This window comes from Bombina bombina, chromosome 4, assembly GCF_027579735.1.
Source record: "Bombina bombina isolate aBomBom1 chromosome 4, aBomBom1.pri, whole genome shotgun sequence".
Classification (NCBI taxonomy): domain Eukaryota; kingdom Metazoa; phylum Chordata; class Amphibia; order Anura; family Bombinatoridae; genus Bombina; species Bombina bombina.
The window spans coordinates 315,872,100-315,899,747 of NC_069502.1; the positions used below are offsets into that span (position 1 = coordinate 315,872,100).

The 27,648-nt window shown below is 41.4% G+C and overlaps 1 protein-coding gene across 1 annotated transcript in view; it reads left to right on the forward strand.

Moving 5' to 3' along the window:
* EIF2A (eukaryotic translation initiation factor 2A) overlaps positions 1 to 27,648 on the forward strand; it is a 351,702-nt gene that overhangs the window by 106,665 nt on the left and 217,389 nt on the right. The gene's annotated exons all lie outside the window — the stretch shown is intronic.

A 27,648-nucleotide genomic window follows, 5' to 3' on the forward strand; every position in this document is an offset into this window, starting at 1 on the left:
ATCCGGTCCCGGATCGGGGGCCAACATTTCATGCTGTCTTGGTAGCAGTGGCAGGTTTCTTGGCCTGCTTTCCCTTGTTCCAGCCTTGCATTGGTCTCCAAGCTGGCTTGGCTTGAGAAGTATTACCCTCTTGCTTAGAGGACGTAGCACTTTGGGCTGGTCCGTTTTTACGAAAGGGACGAAAATTAGGTCTATTTTTTGCCTTGAAAGGCCGATCCTGAGGAAGGGCGTGGCCCTTACCCCCAGTGATATCAGAGATAATCTCTTTCAAGTCAGGGCCAAACAGCGTTTTCCCCTTGAAAGGAATGTTTAGTAGCTTGTTCTTGGAAGACGCATCAGCCGACCAAGATTTCAACCAAAGCGCTCTGCGCGCCACAATAGCAAACCCAGAATTCTTAGCCGCTAACCTAGCCAATTGCAAAGTGGCGTCTAGGGTGAAAGAATTAGCCAATTTGAGAGCATTGATTCTGTCCATAATCTCCTCATAAGGAGGAGAATCACTATCGAGCGTCTTTATCAGCTCATCGAACCAGAAACATGCGGCTGTAGCGACAGGGACAATGCATGAAATTGGTTGTAGAAGGTAACCCTGCTGAACAAACATCTTTTTAAGCAAACCTTCTAATTTTTTATCCATAGGATCTTTGAAAGCACAACTATCCTCTATGGGTATAGTGGTGCGTTTGTTTAAAGTGGAAACCGCTCCCTCGACCTTGGGGACTGTCTGCCATAAGTCCTTTCTGGGGTCGACCATAGGAAACAATTTTTTAAATATGGGGGGAGGGACGAAAGGAATACCGGGCCTTTCCCATTCTTTATTAACAATGTCCGCCACCCGCTTGGGTATAGGAAAAGCTTCTGGGAGCCCCGGCACCTCAAGGAACTTGTCCATTTTACATAGTTTCTCTGGGATGACCAACTTTTCACAATCATCCAGAGTGGATAATACCTCCTTAAGCAGAATGCGGAGATGTTCCAACTTAAATTTAAATGCAATCACATCAGGTTCAGCCTGTTGAGAAATGTTCCCTGAATCAGTAATTTCTCCCTCAGACAAAACCTCCCTGGCCCCATCAGACTGGGTTAGGGGCCCTTCAGAGATATTAATATCAGCGTCGTCATGCTCTTCAGTATCTAAAACAGAGCAGCCACGCTTACGCTGACAAGGGTTCATTTTGGCTAAAATGTTTTTGACAGAATTATCCATTACAGCCGTTAATTGTTGCATAGTAAGGAGTATTGGCGCGCTAGCTGAACACTAAAAAACTCTAAGCCATCTCCGTGGAGATGTTGCCTGTACAACGGCAAAGAGAATGACTGGGGTAGGCGGAGCCTAGGAGGGATCATGTGACCAGCTTTGCTGGGCTCTTTGCCATTTCCTGTTGGGGAAGAGAATATCCCACAAGTAAGGATGACGCCGTGGACCGGACACACCTATGTTGGAGAAATCAATTTCTCCTCCTTGGAGTCTTAATTTGGTTTTGAGGGCGTTACAGGCTCCTCCATTTGAGCCTATGCACTCTTTGAACATTAAACTACTTTCTTCTGTTATGTGTGATCAGTCCACGGGTCATCATTACTTCTGGGATATAACTCCTCCCCAACAGGAAATGCAAGAGGATTCACCCAGCAGAGCTGCATATAGCTCCTCCCCTCTACGTCAGTCCCAGTCATTCTCTTGCACCCAACGACTAGATAGGATGTGTGAGAGGACTATGGTGATTATACTTAGTTTTTATGACTTCAATCAAAAGTTTGTTATTTTAAAATAGCACCGGAGCGTGTTATTACTTCTCTGGCAGAGTTTGAGGAAGAATCTGACAGAGATTTTTTACTATGATTTTAACCGGAGTCGTTAAGATCATATTGCTGTTCTCGACCATCTGAGGGAGGTAAAGGCTTCAGATCAGGGGACAGCGGGCAGATGAATCTGCATTGAGGTATGTGGCAGTTTTGATTTTCTGAATGGAATTGATGAGAAAAGCCTGCCATACCGTTAAAATGACATGTATGTATACACTTTAGTATTCTGGGGATGGTATTTCACCGGAACTACTCTGTTAAAGGTCACTAATCCTTTTAATAACTATTCTCATGTTAAACGTTTTTGCTGGAATGTAGAATCGTTTACATTGCTGAGGTACTGTGTGAATAAATATTTGGGCATTATTTTCCACTTGGCAGTTTTTTTTTTGCTTTAATTGTGACAGTTTCGTTTCTCTTCACTGCTGTGTGGGAGAGGGAGGGGCCGTTTTTGGCGCTCTTTGCTACGCATCAAAAAATTCCAGTCAGTTACTTTTATATTTCCTGCATGATCCGGTTCATCTCTGACAGATCTCAGGGGTCTTCTAACTTCTTTGAAGGGAGGTAAATTCTCTCAGCAGAGCTGTGAGAATTCTTATAGTGACTGTGAATAAAAACGTTGTTTTGTTTTCTTATGTACAAATTTAATTAGTGTTGTTTTTTACTAATGGGAACAAACCTTTGCTAAAAGTTGTGTTGTTTTAAAGTTTGATGCTATAACTGTTTTTTCAGTTCATTATTTCAACTGTCATTTAATCGTTAGTACCTCTTTGAGGCACAGTGCGTTTTTTTGCTAAAAAAGATTATAACCAAGTTGTAAGTTTTTTTGCTAGTGTGTTAAACATGTCTGACTCAGAGGAAGATATCTGTGTCATTTGTTCCAATGCCAAGGTGGAGCCCAATAGAAATTTATGTACTAACTGTATTGATGCTACTTTAAATAAAAGTCAATCTGTACAATGTGAACAAATTTCACCAAACAGCGAGGGGAGAGTTATGCCGACTAACTCGCCTCACGCGGCAGTACCTGCATCTCCCGCCCGGGAGGTGCGTGATATTTTGGCGCCTAGTACATCTGGGCGGCCATTACAGATAACATTACAAGATATGGCTACTGTTATGACTGAAGTTTTGTCTAAATTACCAGAACTAAGAGGCAAGCGTGATCACTCTGGGGTGAGAACAGAGTGCGCTGACAATGCTAGGGCCATGTCTGATACTGCGTCACAGCTCGCAGAGCATGAGGACGGAGAGCTTCATTCTGTGGGTGACGGTTCTGATCCAAACAGATTGGACTCAGATATTTCAAATTTTAAATTTAAATTGGAGAACCTCCGTGTACTACTAGGGGAGGTCTTAGCAGCTCTCAACGATTGTAACACCGTTGCAATACCAGAGAAACTGTGTAGGTTGGATAAATACTTTGCGGTACCGGCGAGTACTGACGTTTTTCCTATACCTAAGAGACTAACTGAAATTGTTACTAAGGAGTGGGATAGACCCGGTGTGCCGTTCTCACCCCCTCCAATATTTAGAAAGATGTTTCCAATAGACGCCACCACTCGGGACTTATGGCAAACGGTCCCCAAGGTGGAGGGAGCAGTTTCTACTTTAGCTAAGCGTACCACTATCCCGGTGGAGGATAGCTGTGCTTTCTCAGATCCAATGGATAAAAAATTAGAGGGTTACCTTAAGAAAATGTTTGTTCAACAAGGTTTTATATTACAACCCCTTGCATGTATCGCGCCGATTACGGCTGCGGCAGCATTTTGGATTGAGTCGCTTGAAGAGAACCTTAGTTCCTCTACGCTAGACGACATTACGGACAGGCTTAGAGTCCTTAAACTAGCTAATTCTTTCATTTCGGAGGCCGTAGTACATTTAACCAAACTTACGGCTAAGAACTCAGGATTCGCCATACAGGCACGCAGGGCGCTGTGGCTAAAATCCTGGTCAGCTGATGTTACTTCTAAGTCCAAATTACTTAATATACCTTTCAAGGGGCAGTCCTTATTCGGGCCCGGTTTGAAAGAAATTATCGCTGACATTACGGGAGGTAAGGGCCACGCCCTACCTCAAGACAAGGCCAAAGCTAAGGCTAGACAGTCTAATTTTCGTCCCTTTCGGAATTTCAAAACAGGAGCAGCATCAACCTCCACTGCACCAAAACAGGAAGGAGCTGTTGCTCGTTACAGGCAAGGCTGGAAGCCTAACCAGTCCTGGAACAAGAGCAAGCAGGCCAGGAAACCTGCTGCTGCCCCAAAGACAGCATGAACCGAGAGCCCCCGATCCGGGACCGGATCTAGTAGGGGGCAGACTCTCTCTCTTCGCCCAGGCCTGGGCAAGAGATGTTCAGGATCCCTGGGCACTAGAGATCATATCTCAGGGATACCTTCTAGACTTCAAATTATCTCCCCCAAGAGGGAGATTTCATCTGTCAAGGTTGTCAACAAACCAGATAAAGAAAGAAGCGTTTCTACGCTGCGTACAAGATCTGTTAACAATGGGAGTGATCCATCCGGTTCCGCGGTCGGAACAAGGACAAGGGTTCTACTCAAACCTGTTTGTGGTTCCCAAAAAAGAGGGAACTTTCAGGCCAATCTTAGATTTAAAGACTCTAAACAAATTCCTAAGAGTTCCATCGTTCAAAATGGAAACTATTCGGACGATCTTACCCATGATCCAAGAGGGTCAGTACATGACCACAGTGGATTTAAAGGATGCTTACCTTCACATACCGATCCACAAAGATCATCACCGGTATCTAAGGTTTGCCTTCTTAGACAGGCACTACCAGTTTGTAGCTCTTCCATTCGGATTGGCTACGGCTCCAAGAATCTTCACAAAGGTTCTGGGTGCCCTTCTAGCGGTACTAAGACCGCGAGGGATTTCGGTAGCTCCGTACCTAGACGACATTCTAATACAAGCTTCAAGCTTTCAAACTGCCAAGTCTCATACAGAGTTAGTTCTGGCATTTCTAAGGTCGCATGGATGGAAAGTGAACGAAAAGAAGAGTTCTCTCTTTCCTCTCACAAGGGTTCCATTCTTGGGGACTCTTATAGATTCTGTAGAAATGAAGATTTACCTGACAGAAGACAGGTTAACAAAGCTTCAAAATGCATGCCGCGTCCTTCATTCCATTCAACACCCGTCAGTAGCTCAATGCATGGAGGTGATCGGCTTAATGGTAGCGGCAATGGACATAGTACCTTTTGCACGCCTACACCTCAGACCGCTGCAATTATGCATGCTAAGTCAGTGGAATGGGGATTACTCAGATTTGTCCCCTACTCTGAATCTGAATCAAGAGACCAGAAATTCTCTTCTATGGTGGCTTTATCGGCCACACCTGTCCAGGGGGATGCCATTCAGCAGGCCAGACTGGACAATTGTAACAACAGACGCCAGCCTACTAGGTTGGGGCGCTGTCTGGAATTCTCTGAAGGCTCAGGGACTATGGAATCAGGAGGAGAGTCTCCTTCCAATAAACATTCTGGAATTGAGAGCAGTTCTCAATGCCCTTCTGACTTGGCCCCAGTTAATAACTCGGGGGTTCATCAGGTTTCAGTCGGACAACATCACGACTGTAGCTTACATCAACCATCAGGGAGGGACAAGAAGCTCCCTAGCAATGATGGAAGTATCAAAGATAATTCGCTGGGCAGAGTCTCACTCTTGCCACCTGTCAGCAATCCACATCCCGGGAGTGGAGAACTGGGAGGCGGATTTCTTGAGTCGCCAGACTTTTCATCCGGGGGAGTGGGAACTTCATCCGGAGGTCTTTGCCCAAATACTTCGACATTGGGGCAAACCAGAGATAGATCTCATGGCGTCTCGCCAGAACGCCAAACTTCCTCGCTACGGGTCCAGATCCATGGATCCGGGAGCAGTTCTGATAGATGCTTTGACAGCACCTTGGAACTTCAGGATGGCTTATGTGTTTCCACCCTTCCCGCTGCTTCCTCGATTGATTGCCAAAATCAAACAGGAGAGAGCATCAGTAATTCTAATAGCACCTGCTTGGCCACGCAGGACTTGGTATGCAGATCTAGTGGACATGTCATCCTGTCCGCCTTGGTCTCTACCTCTAAGACAGGACCTTCTGATACAGGGTCCATTCAAACATCAAAATCTAACTTCTCTGAAGCTGACTGCTTGGAAATTGAACGCTTGATTTTATCAAAACGTGGTTTTTCTGAGTCGGTTATTGATACCCTGATTCAGGCTAGGAAGCCTGTTACCAGAAGGATTTACCATAAAATATGGCGGAAATACCTATACTGGTGCGAATCCAAAGGTTACTCCTGGAGTAAGGTTAGGATCGCTAGGATATTGTCTTTTCTACAAGAAGGTTTAGAAAAGGGTTTATCAGCTAGTTCATTAAAGGGACAGATTTCAGCTCTGTCCATCTTGTTACACAGACGTCTGTCAGAAAATCCAGACGTCCAGTCCTTTTGCCAGGCTTTAGCTAGGATCAAGCCTGTGTTTAAAGCTGTTGCTCCACCATGGAGTTTAAACTTAGTTCTTAACGTTTTACAGGGTGTTCCGTTTGAACCCCTTCATTCCATTGATATAAAAATGTTATCTTGGAAAGTTCTGTTTTTAATGGCTATTTCCTCGGCTCGAAGAGTCTCTGAGTTATCAGCCTTACATTGTGATTCCCCTTATCTGATTTTTCACTCAGACAAGGTAGTTCTGCGTACTAAACCTGGGTTCTTACCTAAGGTAGTCACTAACAGGAACATCAATCAAGAGATTGTTGTCCCATCCTTGTGTCCAAATCCTTCTTCAAAGAAGGAACGTCTTTTACACAATCTGGATGTAGTTCGCGCCCTCAAGTTCTACTTGCAGGCAACTAAAGATTTTCGCCAAACTTCTTCCTTGTTTGTCGTTTACTCTGGACAGAGGAGAGGTCAAAAAGCTTCTGCTACCTCTCTCTCTTTTTGGCTTCGTAGCATAATACGTTTAGCCTATGAGACTGCTGGACAGCAGCCTCCTGAAAGAATTACAGCTCACTCCACTAGAGCTGTGGCTTCCACTTGGGCCTTTAAGAATGAGGCCTCTGTTGAACAGATTTGCAAGGCTGCAACTTGGTCTTCGCTTCATACTTTTTCCAAATTTTACAAATTTGACACTTTTGCTTCTTCGGAGGCTATTTTTGGGAGAAAGGTTCTTCAGGCAGTGGTTCCTTCTGTATAATGAGCCTGCCTATCCCTCCCGTCATCCGTGTACTTTTGCTTTGGTATTGGTATCCCAGAAGTAATGATGACCCGTGGACTGATCACACATAACAGAAGAAAACATAATTTATGCTTACCTGATAAATTCCTTTCTTCTGTTGTGTGATCAGTCCACGGCCCGCCCTGTTTTAAGGCAGGTAAATATCTTTTAAATTATACTCCAGTCACCACTTCACCCTTGGTTACTCCTTTCTCGTTGATTCTTGGTCGAATGACTGGGACTGACGTAGAGGGGAGGAGCTATATGCAGCTCTGCTGGGTGAATCCTCTTGCATTTCCTGTTGGGGAGGAGTTATATCCCAGAAGTAATGATGACCCGTGGACTGATCACACAACAGAAGAAAGGAATTTATCAGGTAAGCATAAATTATGTTTTCTTGGAAAGTGTTGTTCCTTTTGGCCATTTCTTCTGCTAGAAGAGTTTCTGCTCTTTCTTGTAAATCTCCTTTTCTGATTTTTCATCAGGATAAGGCGGTTTTGCGGACTTCATTTAAATTCTTACCTAAGGTTGTGAATTCTAACAACATTAGTAGGGAAATTGTTGTCCCTTCCTTGTGTCCTAATCCTTACATTCTTTGGATTTGGTGAGAGCTTTGAAATATTATGTTGAAGCTACTTTGGTAGAAAAGTTCTTCAGGCAGCTGTTTCAGTTTGATTCTTCTGCTGATGTTTTAAGTTTTTCTTTTCTTCATGAGAATAACTTATATTTTGGGTTGTGGATTTATTTTTCAGCATATGGCTGTTCTTTATTTTTATCCCGCCCTCTCTAGTGACTCTTGCGTGGATTTCCACATCTTGGGTATTTGATATCCCATACATCACTAGCTCATGGACTCTTGCCAATTACATGAAAGAAAACATAATTTATGTAAGAACTTACCTGATAAATTAATTTCTTTCATATTGGCAAGAGTCCATGAGGCCCACCCTTTTTTTGGTGGTTATGATTTTTTGTATAAAGCACAATTATTCCTAATTCCTTTGTTGATGCTTTTTACTCCTTTCTTTATCACCCCACCTCTTGGCTATTCGTTAAACTGAATTGTGGGTGTGGTGATGGGTGTATTTTTAGTCATTCTGAGGTTTGGGAAACTTTGCCCCTCCTGGTAGGATTGTATATCCCACACGTCACTAGCTCATGGATTCTTGCCAATATGAAAGAAATTAATTTATCAGGTAAGTTCTTACATAAATTATGTTTTTTTAAAAGATCTCCAAAGGATTAAGCTTAAAGTTAAAATTGAAATGTACATAGTGTTTTAGTGGCATATGCACATATGCTTCACATGCACTGTGTACCAGGATTCCAACACCATACCTTTTTTGATAGGCAGCAATAACTTGTATAAAGCAAACTGAGTAATTATTGACATGGTGGAGTGTTTGTATGAGGGGGCATGTGCAGCATATATGTGTATGCTGCTGGAACACTTATTGACTAGAAACAATTTTGCTAAAACAAGAATACTGCAAAAATTAATGTTTTGAAAACTGAAATGCACTCATGCAGTCTTTAATGTTACTTATGTCCCTTTAAGTTTACGAGTCATAGTTTTAAGACGTAGGAAATCCAGCGTTGGTCAACTATATACTTTGTTTATATTTTAGTTTAGACTTAATACAGGTGAAATGGAGAAGAGTAGAACTGTAACCCGCACCTGCTGCAGTCTACTTTCCTACTTGGCTATAAACCTAACTAATGTAATGCCAACGTGTTGCAACTTGATTGGCTCTTATTACACCAGGATAATTGCCATTGGGGGAAGGCAGTGTCATTTGCAGTGCAGCATTCATTTGAGAGGACTGGATTCTTGATCTTTCATAGTGTTTTAGATCTATTCATCGCATAAACCACATTCAGAAATGTCAGAACAAGTTTAGCAGATTGGATGGGGTCATCTGCTGTTTAAGTATTTACATCTAAGAAGTCCTGTATTAGTGTCCAAGTACCTATTGATACTAGTCTGTGAAAGTTGTCTTCAACCTGATGGCTCTTGAGAGAAGCAGCTAAATGTAATTGTACTCTCTCACTGTGAAATGAGACATAAGTAACTTTATTCTAAGCCTCATTTATTATATGGTTCCAGCAAACATTGTATTCCCAATCCCTTTATATCCTATTTAGGAATAATTTACCCACTGCTAGCCTACTTGCTGTAAAAGCAAAGGGTCACCACAGCAGAGCTGTATATATAGCTCCTCCCTTCCCTCTCACCCCAGTCATTCTCTTTGCCTGTGTTAGTGATAGGAAGAGGTAAAGTGAGGTGTTAGTTTAGATTCTTCAATCAAAAGTTTATTATTTTTAAATGGTACCAGTGTGTACTATTTTTCTCAGGTCTAGAGCTTCTGGCTTTTCAGCAATGGACTGGGGAGATTTTCATTCTTCTACGCTCCCATATTGATTGCTGCCCTGCTGATGGTCTTAGCAGATATTATCTAAGACCCTGTTTGTCCCCACATATGTGCTGGAGGTGAGGAAAAGGTACATCTTCATTGTGTGGGACAGCTTCATCCTGTGTTCAGCATTGAGGTATGTACAGTCATTTATTTCTGGGGAGACTGAAGTATCTCAGAACAGACTGGCACTTATTGGGAAGGGTTAATCGTTTTGCACAGGGTCAAATTGTGTGCATAAGTATCCCCTTTTTATTTGGATAATCAGTGGCCTAATAAAGGGTTAACCGGTGGCTATGTTTTATGGGCTTGACGCTGGGAGATTGTGGCATGAGCAGCAAAGTGTTCTAACTTTAACTTTGGCTAATATAATAGTGTGTTTTTATTGTGTGGGAGCACATTGATGGTTCGAGGTACTCTTTATAAGATACCGACATGTTTATTTCCCATGCGGTTCTTACTGTAGCCGGGGACTTTAGTTGCACCCATAATCGGCGGGGCTTAGAGTTTCAGGCGCTCAGACGCGCATTTATTATCCGGATCCTGTCTTTGAGCAGCTTGTCTCTAGGCTCCGGTGTGGCCTAAGTCGCTTGTGTTTTCAATTATCACAAGCGGCCTTAGGAACGCCGTTCACGGAGGTCTATTCAGTGTTCGTTGGGACAGGTAGGCGCCACAGCAGAGCTGTGGCGAGGTGCAAGGGGTTAACTTTGGCCTAAATCGTTATGGATATTTAATCTGTACACTTACAGTAAAATCTTTTAAAGGTGTTAGGGTGCTTCACTGTTACTGCAGGTTTATTGCGAAGCAGTAAAAGCATATACGGCTTTAATTTATAAAGAGACAGTACACCCGTTGTTTCAGCAACTTTTCTAAAAGTGTTTGCTTTTTATTTTTATTTGTAATTTCAGTAAAAACGACCAATATTGCTATTGCTGTTTTTTTTTGTCATGGCTGACCTTCAGGAAAGTACATGTTCTATGTGTTTAGATGCCAATGTGGAACCCCCTATTCCTTTTTGTCCCTCATGTACTGAGAGGGCTTTACAGTTTAAAGAACAAATTTTCTTTAATGCAAGTGTATCTAAGGATGTTTCTCAGCCTGATGAGACTCAGGGTATGCCGAAACTTTCTCTCCAAGCGTCACAACCTTAAGCGACGCCGTGTTCTTCAACTGCTTCCACTTCTTTAACTCTGCAGGATATGGCTGCAGTTATGTCATCCACTCTTACAGAAGTTTTATCTAAGTTGCCAGTTTTACAAGGCAAACGCAGTAGGACAGAGGCCCATGTGGCCCCTGCGACTTCTGATGCTTTGATGGCTATCTCCGATGTACCCTCTCAGGGCTCTAAATTGGGGGGTAGGGAGGCCCTGTCTGAGGGGGAACTTTCTGACTCAGGAAGTGCATTGCCCCCAACAGATTCGGACGACATGTCCTTCAGATTTTAGCTTGATCACCTCCGTCTCTTGCTGCGAGAGGTTTTAGTGACTCTGGACGACTGTGACTCTATTGTGGTCCCACCAGAGAAATTGGACAAATACTTAGAAGTCCCTTCTTATTCCGATGTTTTTCCGGTTCCTAAGATAATTTTGGAAATTATTGCAAGGGAATGGGAAAGACTGGGTATCCTGTTCTCCCCTTCCCCTATTTTTAAGAAAATGTACCCTATAGCTGACACTGTTCGGGTCTCTTGGCAGACGGTCCCTAAGGTGGAGGGTGCTATCTCTACTCTGGCGAAGCGTACGACTATTCCTATCGAGGACAGTTGTGCTTTCAAAGACCCCATAGATAAGAAGTTGGAGGGTCTTCTCAAAAAACTCTATATTCATCAAGGGTTTTTATTGCAACCGGCGGCCTGCATTGTAACAGTCATGACTGCGGCTGCTTTTTGGTTTGACGCTCTAGAAGAGTCTCTTAGAACTGAGACCTCTTTAGAGGAAATACAGGATATAATTAAGGCCCTTAAGCTGGCTAATTCTTTTATTACGGATGCTTCCTTTCAGATCACCAAATTAGCGGCTAAGAGTTTGGGATGCTCCATCTTAGCACGAAGAGCTTTATGGTTAAAATCTTGGTCTGTGGATGTGTCCTCTAAATCTAAGCTTTTGGCTATTCCTTTCAAGGGAAAGACCCTATTCTGGCCTGACTTGAAAGAAATCATTTCTGATATTACGGGAGGTAAGGGTCATCTCCTCCCTCAAGACAAAACATCTAAGCAAAGGGTACGACAGAGTAATTTTCGTTCCTTTCGTAATTTTAAAGCAATCCCCCCTTCCTCTTCCGCTAAACAGGAAGGGAATTATTCACAAGCCAAGCCCACCTGGAGGCTCAACCAGGCTCCAAGAAGCCCGCTGCTGCTCCCATGACAGCATGAAGGGGCGGCCCCCGATCCAGGACCGGATCTAGTAGGGGGCAGACTTTCTCTCTTTGTCCAGGTTTGGATAAGAGACGTTCAGGATCCATGGACACTAGAAATCGTGTCTCAGTTGAAGTTCAAAAATTCCTCCCCAAGGGGAAGGTTTCTTCTTTCATGATTGTCTGTAGACCAGATAAAAAGAGAGGCGTTCTTACGTTGTGTAAAAGACCTCTCCACTATGTGAGTAATTTGTCCCGTTCCAATAAAGGAACAAGGGCAGGGGTTTTACTCAAATCTTTTTGTGGTTCCCAAAAAAGAGGGAACGTTCCGACCCATTTTAGATCTCAAGAGTCTAAACAAGTTTCTCAGAGTCCCTTCCTTCAAGATGGAGACTATTCGGACAATTCTTCCATTGATCCAGGAGGGTCAATATATGACTACCGTGGACTTAAAGGATGCATATCTTCATATTCCTATCCACAGAGATAATCACAAGTTCCTGAGGTTTGCCTTTCTGGACAAACACTTTCAGTTCGTGTCCCTTGCTTTCGGACTGGCCACGGCACCCAGAATCTTCACGAAGGTTCTAGGGTCTCTGCTGGCGGTTCTCCGGCCGCGGGGCATTGCAGTGGCGCCTTATCTGGACGATAGTCTGATCCAGGCGTCGTCTTATCAGCTGACAAGGTCTCATACCGACATTGTTCTCTCCTTTCTAAGGACTCACGGGTGGAAGGTGACTCTAGAAAAGAGTTCTCTAATCCCACAGACAAGGGTTCCTTTCCTGGGAACTCTAATAGACTCTATCCATGAAAATCTTTTTGACGGAAGTCAGAAAGTTAAAAATTCTGAATACATGCAGATCCCTTCAGTCCAATCCTCGGCCATCAGTGGCTCAGTGCATGGAGGTAATTGGATTGATGGTGGCTGCAATTGACATCATTCCGTTTGCTTGTTTTCATCTCAGACTTCTACAACTGAGCATGCTCAGACAATGGAATGGCGATTATGCAAATTTGTCTCCTCAAATAGATCTGGATTAGGAGACGAGGGACTCTCTTCTTTGGTGGTTGTCGTCAGATCATATTCTTCCTAAGGTTGTTTCGAACAAAAATATTAATCAGGAAATTATTGTTCCTTCATTGTGTCCTAATTCTTCTTCTAAGAAGGAGCGTCTGTTACTTAACTTGGACGTGGTCCGTGCCCTGAAGTTTTTTTTTTGTTGAAATTGCTTTTATTGTCATATGTTATAACATACATCTTAAATTATAAATTGCTTTTCATCAGTAAAACTGTTTAGAAATTCTAGTGATTACTTGTCATTTATATTTCACAGTCATCTCTATAACAATTGAAACTATATTATATTATACAGAGAAAATCTAAAACAGTAAACAAAAATAAACAATTTTCAAATATAACTGCTATTTCACTCAATGTTTGTTCAAAGATAGTTACCTTGTGTTTTAATGAGCTCCTTAGTTATAAGTGTAAATTCTATTTCTCTTGTTAAGTGTAGTCAGTCCACGGGTCATCCATTACTTATGGGATTATATCTCCTTCCCAACAGGAAGTTGCAAGAGGATCACCCAAGCAGAGTTGCTATATAGCTCCTCCCCTCACATGTCATATTCAGTCATTCTCTTGCAACTCAACATAGATAGGTCGTTGTGAGAGGTCTGTGGTGTTTTTTAAACTTAGTTTATGTCTTCAATCAAAAGTTTGTTATTTTAAATGGCACCGGAGTGTGCTGTTTGTTCTCAGGCAGTATTAGAAGAAGAATCTGCCTGCGTTTTCTATGATCTTAGCAGAAGTAACTAAGATCCACTGGCTGTTTCTCGCACATTCTGAGGAGTGAGGTAACTTCAGAAAGGGGAATAGCATGCGGGGCCCCCCTGCAAACGAGGTATGTGCAGTAAATTATTTTTCTGAGGAATGGAATTGACTAGAAAATACTGCTGTTACCAATGTAATGTAAGTACAGCCTTGAATGCAGTGGTAGCGACTGGTATTAGGCTGATGAGTGTACGTGCACTGAAGTATTTTTCCGGGGAATGGAATTTGTCTAAGAAAATACTGTTAATGCTGAAGTAATGTTTGAGCCTTAACTGCAGTAAAAGCGACTGGTAGCAGGCTTATTAATAACACTTCATAATCTTTTAATGTTTAAAACATTTACTGGCATGTTAATCGTTTTTTGTGAGGTAGTTGGTGATAAAACTTATTGGGGCATGATTTTTCCACATGGCTAACGTTTATTTCTGCATAGAAACAGTTAACTGAGATTTCCCACTGTTGTAATATGAGTGGGAGGGGCCTATTTTAGCGCTTTTTTGCGCAGTAAAAATTCAGTCACAGTCTTCCTATTTCATCCTCCATGATCCAGGACGTCCCTAGAGAGCTCAGGGGTCTTCAAAGTTCATTTTGAGGGAGGTAATCAGTCACAGCAGACCTGTGACAGTGTGTTTGACTGTGATAAAAACGTTATTTGTTAAATTGATATCCGTTTTTGGGTATTAAGGGGTTAATCATCCATTTGCTGGTGGGTGCAATCCTTTGCTAATTTAATACATTTACTGTGAAATTTTGGTTGCTATAACTGATTTGGTTCATTGTTATTTCAACTGTGACAGCTTTTTGTGCTTCTTAAAGGCGCAGTAGCGTTTTTTATATTGCTTGTAAATTTATTTGAAAGTATTTTCCAAGCTTGCTAGTCTCATTGCTAGTCTGTTTAAACATGTCTGACACAGATGAATCTACGTGTTCACTATGTTTGAAGACCAATGTGGAGCCCCATAGAAATTTGTGTACTAAATGCATTGATGTCACTTTAAATAAAAGTCAATCTTTACATGTAAAGAAATTATCACCAGACAACGAGGGGGAAGTTATGCCGACTAACTCTCCTCACGTGTCAGTACCTTCGCCTCCCGCTCAGGAGGTGTGTGATATTGTGGCGCCAAGTACATCAGAGAGGCCCATACAAATCACTTTGCAAGACATGGCTACTGTTATGACCGAGGTATTATCTAAATTGCCAGAATTAAGAGGCAAGCGCGATTGTTCGGGGTTAAGGACAGAGCGCGCTGATGATGGGAGAGCCATGTCTGATACTGCGTCACAATTTGCAGAACATGAGGACGGAGAGCTTCATTCTCTGGGTGACGGATCTGATCCAGGGAGACTGGATTCAGAGATTTCTAATTTTAAATTTAAGCTTGAAAACCTCCGCGTACTGCTAGGAGAGGTATTAGCAGCTCTGAATGATTGTAACACGGTTGCAATTCCAGAGAAATTATGTAGGCTGGATAGATACTATGCGGTACCGGTGTGTACTGACGTTTTTCCTATACCTAAGAGGCTTACAGAGATTATTAGCAAAGAGTGGGATAGGCCCGGTGTGCCCTTTTCCCCCCCTCCTATATTTAGGAAAATGTTTCCAATAGACGCCACCACACGGGACTTATGGCAGACGGTCCCTAAGGTGGAGGGAGCAGTTTCTACTTTGGCTAAGCGTACCACTATCCCGGTGGAGGATAGTTGTGCTTTTTCAGATCCAATGGATAAAAAATTAGAAGGTTACCTTAAGAAAATTTTTGTTCAACAAGGTTTTATCTTACAGCCCCTTGCATGCATTGCGCCTGTCACTGCTGCTGCGGCATTCTGGTTTGAGTCTCTGGAAGAGGCCATTCGCACAGCTCCATTGGATGAGATTATGAACAAGCTTAAAGCACTTAAGCTAGCTAACGCATTTGTTTCTGATGCTGTTGTACATTTAACCAAATTGACGGCTAAGAACTCTGGTTTCGCCATTCAAGCGCGCAGAGCGCTATGGCTTAAATCATGGTCAGCTGACGTGACTTCTAAATCTAAATTGCTTAATATTCCTTTCAAAGGGCAGACCTTGTTCGGGCCCGGCTTGAAAGAAATTATTGCTGACATTACTGGGGGTAAGGGTCATACTCTTCCTCAGGACAAGGCCAAATCAAAGGCCAAACAGTCTAATTTTCGTGCCTTTCGTAACTTCAAGGCAGGAGCAACATCAACTTCCTCTGCTCCAAAACAGGAAGGAACTGTGGCTCGTTACAGACAGGGCTGGAAAGCTAACCAGTCCTGGAACAAGGGCAAGCAGGCCAGAAAACCTACTTCTGCCCCTAAGACAGCATGAAGAGAGGGCCCCCTATCCGGAAACGGATCTAGTGGGGGGCAGATTGTCTCTCTTCGCCCAGGCTTGGGCAAGAGATGTCCAGGATCCCTGGGCGTTGGAGATCATATCTCAGGGATACCTTCTGGACTTCAAAGTTTCTCCTCCACAAGGGAGATTTCATCTTTCAAGGTTATCAGCAAACCAAATAAAGAAAGAGGCGTTTCTACGCTGTGTACAAGACCTCTTATTAATGGGGGTGATCCACCCAGTTCCGCGGACGGAACAAGGGCAAGGATTTTACTCAAATCTGTTTGTGGTCCCCAAGAAAGAGGGAACCTTCAGACCAATCTTGGACCTAAAGATCTTAAACAAATTCCTAAGAGTTCCATCATTCAAAATGGAAACTATTCGAACCATCCTACCCATGATCCAAGAGGGTCAATACATGACCACAGTGGACTTAAAGGATGCCTACCTTCACATACCGATTCACAAAGATCATTATCGGTACCTAAGATTTGCCTTTCTAGACAGGCATTACCAGTTTGTAGCTCTTCCCTTCGGGCTAGCTACGGCCCCGAGAATCTTTACAAAGGTTCTGGGCTCACTTCTGGCGGTGCTAAGACCGCGAGGCATAGCGGTGGCTCCGTACCTAGACGACATTCTGCGCCAAGTTTTCAAATTGCCAAGTTTCACACAGATAGTTCTGGCCTTTCTGAGGTCGCATGGGTGGAAGGTGAACGTGGAAAAGAGTTCTCTATTACCACTCACAAGGGTTCCCTTCCTAGGGACTCTTATAGATTCTATAGAGATGAAAATTTACCTGACGGAGTCCAGGCTATTAAAGCTTCAAAATACTTGCCGTGCCCTTCATTCCATTCCACACCCGTCAGTAGCTCAGTGCATGGAAGTAATCGGCTTAATGGTTGCGGCAATGGACATAGTACCATTTGCGCGCCTGCATCTCAGACCACTGCAATTGTGCATGCTCAGCCAGTGGAATGGGGATTACTCAGATTGGTCCCCTCTACTAAATCTGGATCAAGAGACCAGAGATTCTCTTCTATGGTGGCTTTCTCGGCCCCATCTGTCCAAGGGGATGACCTTTCGCAGGCCAGATTGGACGATTGTTACAACAGACGCCAGCCTTCTAGGTTGGGTTGCAGTCTGGAATTCCCTGAAGGCTCAGGGATCATGGACTCAGAAGGAGAAACTCCTCCCAATAAATATTCTGGAGTTAAGAGCAATATTCAATGCTCTTCTAGCTTGGCCTCAGTTAGCAACTCTGAGGTTCATCAGATTTCAGCCGGACAACATCACGACTGTGGCTTACATCAACCATCAAGGGGGAACCAGGAGTTCCCTAGCGATGTTGGAAGTCTCAAAGATAATTTGCTGGGCAGAGTCTCACGCTTGCCACCTGTCAGCGATCTACATCCCAGGCGTGGAGAACTGGGAGGCGGATTTTCTAAGTCGCCAGACTTTTCATCCGGGGGAGTGGGAACTTCATCCGGAGGTCTTCGCTCAACTGATTCATTGTTGGGGCAAACCAGATCTGGATCTCATGGCGTCTCGCCAGAACGCCAAGCTTCCTTGTTACGGATCCAGATCCAGGGACCCGGGAGCGGCGCTGATAGATGTTCTGACAGCCCCTTGGGTCTTCAACATGGCTTATGTGTTTCCACCATTCCCGATGCTGCCTCGACTGATTGCCAAGATCAAACAGGAGAGAGCATCGGTGATTTTGGTAGCGCCTGCGTGGCCACGCAGGACCTGGTATGCAGACCTAGTGGACATGTCGTCCTGTCCACCATGGTCTCTGCCTCTGAGGCAGGACCTTCTAATTCAGGGTCCTTTCAACCATCCAAATCTAATTTCTCTGAGACTGACTGCATGGAGATTGAACGCTTGATTCTATCAAAGCGTGGCTTCTCGGAGTCGGTTATTGATACTTTAATACAGGCTCGGAAACCTGTTACCAGAAAAATTTACCATAAGATATGGCGTAAATATTTATATTGGTGCGAATCCAAGAGTTTCTCATGGAATAAGGTTAGGATTCCTAGGATATTGTCTTTTCTACAAGAGGGTTTAGAAAAGGGCTTATCTGCTAGTTCGTTAAAGGGACAGATTTCGGCTCTGTCTATTCTTCTACACAAACGTCTGGCAGAAGTTCCAGATGTTCAGGCTTTTTGTCAGGCTTTGGCTAGGATTAAGCCTGTGTTTAAGATTGTTGCTCCGCCGTGGAGCTTAAATTTAGTTCTTAACATTTTGCAAGGTGTTCCATTTGAACCCCTTCATTCCATTGATATCAAGCTGTTATCTTGGAAAGTTCTGTTTTTGATGGCTATTTCCTCGGCTCGAAGAGTCTCTGGGTTATCTGCCTTACATTGTGATTCTCCTTATCTAATTTTTCATTCAGACAAGGTAGTTCTGCGTACTAAACCTGGGTTCTTACCTAAGGTAGTTTCTAACAGGAATATCAATCAAGAGATTGTTGTTCCATCTTTGTGTCCTAACCCTTCTTCAAAGAAGGAACGACTTTTGCATAATCTGGACGTAGTCCGTGCCCTGAAGTTCTATTTGCAGGCAACTAAGGATTTTCGTCAAACTTCTTCTCTGTTTGTCGTTTATTCTGGACAGAGGAGAGGTCAAAAGGCTTCGGCTACCTCTCTCTCTTTTTGGCTTCGTAGTATAATACGTTTAGCCTATGAGACTGCTGGACAGCAGCCTCCTGAAAGAATTACAGCTCATTCCACTAGAGCTGTGGCTTCCACCTGGGTCTTTAAGAATGAGGCCTCTGTTGAACAGATTTGCAAGGCTGCAACTTGGTCTTCACTTCACACTTTTTCGAAATTTTACAAATTTGACACTTTTGCTTCTTCGGAGGCTATTTTTGGGAGAAAGGTTCTTCAGGCAGTGGTTCCTTCCGTTTAAAGTTCCTGCCTTGTCCCTCCCATCATCTGTGTACTTTTTGCTTTGGTATTGGTATCCCATAAGTAATGGATGACCCGTGGACTGACTACACTTAACAAGAGAAAACATAATTTATGCTTACCTGATAAATTTATTTCTCTTGTAGTGTAGTCAGTCCACGGCCCGCCCTGTCTTTAAGGCAGGTTTAAATTTTAATTAAACTCCAGTCACCACTGCACCCTATGGTTTCTCCTTTCTCTTATTGTTTCGGTCGAATGACTGGATATGACATGTGAGGGGAGGAGCTATATAGCAACTCTGCTTGGGTGATCCTCTTGCAACTTCCTGTTGGGAAGGAGATATAATCCCATAAGTAATGGATGACCCGTGGACTGACTACACTACAAGAGAAATAAATTTATCAGGTAAGCATAAATTATGTTTTCTCTCACGGCTAAGCCTGTCTATTACTTGCTTCTATGAGCATAATCCAAGGTTCCCACATATTAAGGAATTGGTTCTTTGTCGCTAGTAGGTCAGCTGCAAGACTAGACATCTGATAGAAATGACCTATTTTTCGTTCTATTAGGAAAAATCCTGGAGGTACTGTATACCAGTATTTAGCAAGACACATTCTGGTGGCTGTGCAGATAATAGCAATTAATTTGTTTTGATTAGAGGTATAACTCTCCACTGAAAAATGTAGTAATGCTTTTTCAGGTAGTAATTCTATCTCTTTATCAAAAATTTCACTTAATAAATTGTTGGTATCTTTCCAGAATGGCTGTATTCTATTGCAGTGCCACCATGTATGCAAATATGTCCCCTCCTCCCCACACCCTCTAAAACAAAGATTATTATCAGTGCCTCCCATCTTGATTAATCGGGAGGGGTGTAGGTACCATCTAAACGCAGTCTTTATGTAGTTTTCTTGCAATGAGGAGCTTATAGTGAATGAGGTCCCTTTTCTCAGTGTCTCGACCCACTCTAGCGCTGACCATTCTTTACCTAATATTTTTTACCATTTAAGCATGTGTGTTGTTTTGACAATGGGGTCTGATTTATTAAATGTGGGGTATAGTCTTTCTATTGATCTCTTTGGTCTCTGTTTCGTGCCCTGAAGTTTTACTTGCAGGCGACTAAAGAATTTCGTCAATCATCTTCATTGTTGTTTTTTTCCGGGAAACGTAGGGGCCAGAAAGCTACGGCTACCTCTTTCCTTTTGACTGAAGAGTATAATCCGTTTTGCATATGAGACTGCTGGACAGCAGTCTCCTGAAAGAATTACGGCTCATTCTACTAGGGCTGTGGCTTCCTCATGGGCATTTTAAAATGATTTGCAAGGCTGAAACTTGGTCGTCTCTTCACACTTTTTCCAAATTTTCCAAATTTGATACTTTTGCCTCGTCCGAGGCTGTTTTTGGGAGAAAGGTTCTTCAAGCAGTGGTGCCTTCCATTTAGGTTCCTGTCTTGTCCCTCCCTTTCATCCGTGTCCTATAGCTTTGGTATTGTATCCCATAAGTAAGGATGAAATCCGTGGACTCGTCATATCTTGTAAAAGAAAAGGAAATTTATGCTTGCCTGATAAATTTATTTCTTTTATGATATGACGAGTCCACGGCCCACCCTGTCATTTTCTAAGACAGGTCTTTATTTTTGTTAAACTTCAGTCACCTCTGCACCTTGGCTTTTCCTTTCTCTTCCTAACTTTGGTTGAATGACTGGAGGGGGATGGAAGGGAGGAGCTATATATACATCTCTGCTGTGGTGCTCTTTGCCACTTCCTGCTGACCAGGAGGCGATATCCCATAAGTAAGGATGAAATCTGTGGACTCGTCATATCGTAAAATAAATAAATTTATCAGACAAGCATACATTTCCTTTTCTCCATCCAAACTCTAGTGTTTGTATATGGATCCAGCTACTTTTGTCTCTCATCTAATAATCATCACTTCTTAAAGTTGCTCAACCAGCTTCTCACACATGCATATTCATGATTCTTGCTCTGCTTAACTTGTTTTTAAAGACTCTTCACCAAATTTCAATCTTAAAATTGTTCTGTAAAATGTGTTTATTCAGAAATGCCTACTTAATAATCTTCCACATACTTCCTTAACAGGACATGAAACCCAAATATTTTTCTTTTGTGATTAAGAAAGAACATGCAATTTTGAGCAATTTCCAATTTACCTCTTTCATCTAATTTGCATTTGTTATCCTTTGTTGAAAAGCATATCTAAATAGGCTCAATATCTGCTGATTGGTGGCGGCACATAGATGCCTTGTGTGATTGACTCACTAATGTGCATTGCTATTTCTTCAACAAAGGCTATCTGAAGAATTAAGTAAATTGGAATGTTGTTTAAATTCTCTATCTCAGTCATGAAATACAATTTTTGGGCTTCATGTACCATTAATGAAACACTGGCAGTAATCTTATTAATTTTTTACCATTTGCTTAGAGCACCATTCACTATGCAATCTTACTTACTTTTTTTCTTAAACAAGCACCTATTATAGGCTCCTACATATGCAGGGCCAGTTTATTTTTTTATTTTTTTTCACATTTATATTTTATTGAAGTTATAAAACAAATAAATAAAAAGCAAGGTTACAAAGAAGTCATAGACAATAGCATGTCATCTTAACAGCATAACTGCAAAAAAGTCAATTGTTCATCAGAGTGTTGCCATAAGGTGCAGAAATTCTGACCTTTAACATCATAGTGGTGAAGGATTTTCACAGTATTCTTCCTGTACATTGTAACATAAATATAAGATAGAACACTCTTAAAGGGACAGTATACACCCATTTTCATATAACTGCATGTAATAGACACTACTATATAGAATAAAGTGTACAGATACTGATATAAAAATCCAGTATAAAACTGTTTAAAAACTTACTTAGAAGCTCTCGGTTTAGCTCTGTTGAAAAGGAAGCTGGAAAGCCCACTGCAATTGGGAAATAAGACACTCCCTCTCCCTTCTTTTGCATATGAAAAGACCCTTTACACAAACAGGAGCAAGCTGGAGTAGGTAGCTGACGGTACTTTTGGGCTTGGTTTGGAGTCTGAAAATCAGAGCAATGTTATTTAAAAATAAGCAAAACTATACATGTAAGAAAACAACAAAACTTTATGGGCTATATAAATAGATCATCTACAAAACATTTATGGAAAGAAAAAAATGAGTGTATAATGTCCCTTTAAGTAGGATGACAAACTGTTAAATTAAACTTAACCTGTATGATTAGGTACAAACCTCTTTTATATATGTGTCAGATTATATCCCATTATGCTCGACGGCCACTTTTGGACCACGGAAATCAGTAATATAAATCATTAGGAATATTATTGTCATTTGTAAGAAAGTTAGGGGTACATTTGCATTTGGTTGTCTCTGTAGTAACATATCTATTTATTGTAGTGATTCAAAGGTATAGGTTGTGAGAGATATTTTCTCAAGTTTACTAAATAAACTAAATTAAATAGGGGGGCTGAGTTAATGGCATGCACTGAAGTATCTTGCGAGGATGGAAAAAGTTGATAGGGTCTGAGTTCTAAATAATGGGAGTCTGTCTTCTAAATTGTCATAAAATATTATGATATATCTTGGCAGAGTTTTGCAAACAGTATTATTTATTTTATTGTGCTACACCATAATCATGGAACGGGTCCATAATGGCAATAAATACGGGGTTATTGGTATCCATCATAAAGTATTTATATAGCTAATATGTATCCATACCAGTAGTATAGTAAAAAGGAAGTTTGTTCTCAGCAATCTTATAGAATTAGACCTTATCGCCTAGTTACGGGCCCTATACCCAGGCGGTAGGTGATTCAACTGTTTTTGAAGATAAGTAATTCTTAGTGGTATGCTACTTTTAAGTCTCTTCATTCTATATATGACTATCCTAATACCTTGTTGGTATGATAAGAGTATAACTTTAGTGAAGGTGGAGTCCTAAAAAATTGCAAACTCATGAGAGTTGTATATATACATCTATCTTTTAGGAGGTTTTATGTCAAATTATGAAATGGTAGTAGCTAAGGCAATGGAACTCTCCCCCTAATTATGCTCAATACTAAGCAGGATTGACGTCATTCTTACTTATGTTCTTATATAGCAACAATTACACAAGCTTAAAGGGACATGAAAACCAATTTTTTTCTTTCGTGATTTAGAAAGAGCATACAATTATAAACAACTTTCTAATTTACTTCTATGATCTAATTTGCTTCATTCTCTTGATATTCTTTGCTGAAAAGCATATCTAGATATGCTTAGTAGCTGCTGATTGGTAGCTGCACAAAGATGCCTCCTGTGATTGGTTCACCATGTGCATTGCTATTTCTTCATTACAGTATATCTAAAGAATGAAGCAAATTAGGTAATACAAGTAAATTGGAATGTTGTTTAAAATTGTATTCTCTACATTAATCATGAAAGAAAATGTTTGGGTATAGTGTCCCTTTAAGCACGTATATAGGATTAATATAATAAAAGGTAAACATTAAAGTATATTACATCCATATAAACTAGAGGCAACACTATAGAATAGAGGGAGGTGGTCAATTATAAGAACCAGCATTTTCAAATGATATGATACCAATTGCAGATAGTTATCATCCATATAAAAGTTATGTAAGGAGATCAAAAACTTCACTCTCTTAAAGGGCCATAATACCCAAATGTTTAAACACTTGAAAGTGATGCAGTATATCTGTAAAAAGCTGACTAGAAAATATCACCTGAACATCTCTATGTAAAAAAGAAAGATATTTTACCTCAAAAGTTCCTCAGTAGCCACATCCCATTGTAAAGGATTTCTAAGCAGCATTTTAGTGTGTCTGTCCTGGGACAGCTTAGGGAATGAGCCTTGTGCACTCTCATATTATTTCCCTATTCAGCTTACTATGAAATCTCATGAGAGTTAAGTGAAATCTCATGAGATTACAGTAAAAGAGTTCATGACCTCAGCACTGCTGATGCTGATTGGCTGCTGTTCATTTCTTCATTTTTATTTTTACCTGCAGCTGGGAGCAGCTGAGTATAACTTTTTACACAGAACTTACTCTGCTGAGCTGAGGAGATTGTGAGGTAAAATATCTTCCTTTTTTACATAGAGATGCTCAGGTGATATTTTCCTGTCAGCTTTTTACAGTTATACTGCATCAGTTTCAAGCGATTTAGCATATGAGTATTATGTCCCTTTAATGAAGGGCATGCTAATGACAGGCTACCTTGTCCATATCCGTAATATAGTAATAAACATATGCCTTAATAGGAAATGGTAACTGTTGATAACTATCCAAACACTCAATACTATCTAAAAGAGCAACTTAGGAGTGATCATGTGACTCTCATGAACTCTAGACAACTAGGGAAAAATTATAGTGACATTTCAAATATGAATTAAGATATATCTCTCTCCCTCAATCTCTAGGTAGGGTTATTGTCCCATTATGCAAATGACACACCTTGTAAAATGGGTTTCTAGGTCTAAGGTCCCATGGAGCAAGGTCTATAAGGCAATATCTCCAAAGGGAGACTGGAATATGGGGAGTGTAAAGAACTCTGGAGTGCTTTATGTATACGGGTACTGTGTAAACATATACAAGTATTGTTCCAACTATTATTAATGCCGCATTACAGGGCAAACACTATATGTGTAGGTAAAATATATATTGCCTTTAGCTGTACCTGGCATTATGTAAAGCCCGTTTTATATATTATTTATATTCTATTTAATACCATATATGTATGCATGTTAGAGAATTACGAGAAGATATTCAGTAATAGGCTGTACTTTACTTGTAAATGCATTTTCCCATCATAATGGGAAGTAATATGAGTCCCACAGATTTATATAAGACCATGCTGTAAAATATATAGAAAGAGTATAACCATTGCAAAACTATTAAACATTAAACCGCCTTCAAAAGTCAAATCTGTATTATATAAGCGGTACAGATTTATATATCTAAAAGGGAGACCGGACCAAAACCAGGATATAATCTGGTGGTTCTTGTCAGCATATATCATTTGAGCCTGTAAGCATATGTTAAACCAGAAACTTAGATCTATGACCCTCATAGAGTTTAGCATATTTGTTAATAAGCTTGATCCTCACAGTGGTATTTGTAAAAGTGCACTTTGGTTTGCAGTGGGAATATTATTAAATATATAGCGATGAGCAATCTCAAAAATCTTTTGGTCTAATATAGGTTCACCCACAACAGTAGAAATACACAAAACAATTGTTCTATATATTATGAACTGTTATTTTACATAAAGCTAAATATATTTATGTAACCAGTGAGGGAATATTTACAGCATAATAAACTACTTCAGAGGCATTTCTAAGCATCAAAGAGCAGTTCCACGTCAGCTTGTTTCATGTGTGGCTGCAGATTTCTGTAACCAGAAATTATCCTACTCCATCTGTTTACATAGTACAAGCATCAGTTCCACAACAGACTCGTTCGTACAAAAAACCATAGGGATTGCGTTGCACAGCGAGCGATATGTGTGCAGCGTCTGAAAAGGGCATCATACCGATTCCCTAAACTACATCTTCGGTTCGGAGTCTACCAAAAGCACTTCTCAGAGACAGGCTTATCTCACCAGCAGGATTCGCACCAGCTGGATCGATGTTTTGCTATGGTTGGGGACTAAGTGGATGCAATAATATCTCGTCTGGTGTGTCTCAAGAATTCAGAAAGTAGGTATATGAGCTTAGATTAGTAGGACAATGGTACGCCACAAGGGTAAGGAAATGGCCGCTACACAGTGGCTTCTGTGTTAAATGTTTCACTGGTAGAGTGTATAACTCGTCTGTTTCAGGTTCTTCTGGATACACAACTGTTTAGGTCAAATTTCCAAGATTCCTGTCTCTTTTAAAACAATATTCTGTCGACTTAAACGGTCAATTTGATATTTAAAAACAAAATATTGCCTGAGCCATAGTAATGTGCGACCGTTTGGTTACAGAGCTACAGTTTATTTATGTTGTAAATTCTCATTAGGATTGATTTGTTAGGTTCATGCCTATCAGTACATTGTAAACTGGCACTTTATAAATTAAGAATAAGAGACGCACTATTTATCGTGATAAAAAATAATGCTCATGTATAATCAGTTATTTTTAATGCGCCAACAGATTCTTTAGCGCTATTAGATACATTGCTTTATTAACTTATTTAGGAGCTAGAAATAAAACTGCTCTTTTGTATCTTGGTTTACGAAGGTATCGTAACTCATTTCAACATGATTTCAATAAAAAGTCCTATGTAGAGTAGGAATAAAAAAATGGAAAGATGAGTGGTTATACATCTCCAGTTTTAATATGGTAGGTTTTAAATATAATGGATAAAAGCTACAAACATGCTCTCTTTGTATTAATGCACTGACATAAACCCACATGTTCACACAGGGGCAGGTCAACGTATGTTTAAATATAAACTTTAACAAAAGTACCTCCAGCATTAGCTGTAAAATGTGTGTGTAATTTAATATGTATATGTATAAATAAATAAAATAGAGAGAGCTCAACAAAGTATCTGTACTCGCTGGATTTCTCATATTACTGCATTTATTTAATAGTGCAGATACTTTACATACTGTTTCCATCCTGACACCCTGGTAGATTTTTTTTTTCCCCCTGTGACAGTGTTAAACTCTGTGATAGATACACACACACACACACACACACACACATATATGTGTGTGTGTATATATATATATCTCAAAATTTCCACTAACCATTTGCGAGAGAAATGTAATGGTGGCAGTGGTATATTTAAGTTTTGTGCTGCCCTAGGCATTTAAAATTCTGCTGCCCCCCCCCCACATACACACACACTCACACCTACCACCTCAGGTTTTTGGCCATAATATTTTTGATCATGGTTTAACATTCCCTTTCTCCAACATAGGTGTGTCCGGTCCACGGCGTCATCCTTACTTGTGGGATATTCTCTTCCCCAACAGGAAATGGCAAAGAGCCCAGCAAAGCTGGTCACATGATCCCTCCTAGGCTCCGCCTACCCCAGTCATTCTCTTTGCCGTTGTACAGGCAACATCTCCACGGAGATGGCTTAGAGTTTTTTAGTAGGTCCCTTCTGGCGGTGCTAAGACCAAGGGGCATTGCTGTAGTACCTTACTTGGACGACATTCTGATTCGAGCGTCGTCCCTTCCTCAAGTAAAGGCTCACACGGACATTGTCCTGGCCTTTCTCCGATCTCACGGATGGAAAGTGAACGTGGAAAAGAGTTCTCTATCTCCGTCAACGAGGGTTCCCTTCTTGGGAACTATAATAGACTCCTTAGAAATGAGGATTTTTCTGACAGAAGCCAGAAAAACAAAACTTCTAGACTCTTGTCGGATACTTCATTCCGTTCCTCTTCCTTCCATAGCGCAGTGCATGGAAGTGATAGGTTTGATGGTAGCGGCAATGGACATAGTTCCTTTTGTGCGCATTCATCTAAGACCATTACAACTGTTCATGCTCAGTCAGTGGAATGGGGACTATTCAGACTTGTCTCCGAAGATACAAGTAAATCAGAGGACCAGAGACTCATTCCGTTGGTGGCTGTCCCTGGACAACCTGTCACAAGGGATGACCTTCCGCAGACCAGAGTGGGTCATTGTCACGACCGACGCCAGTCTGATGGGCTGGGGCGCGGTCTGGGGATCCCTGAAAGCTCAGGGTCTTTGGTCTCGGGTAGAATCTCTTCTACCGATAAATATTCTGGAACTGAGAGCGATATTCAATGCTCTCAAAGCTTGGC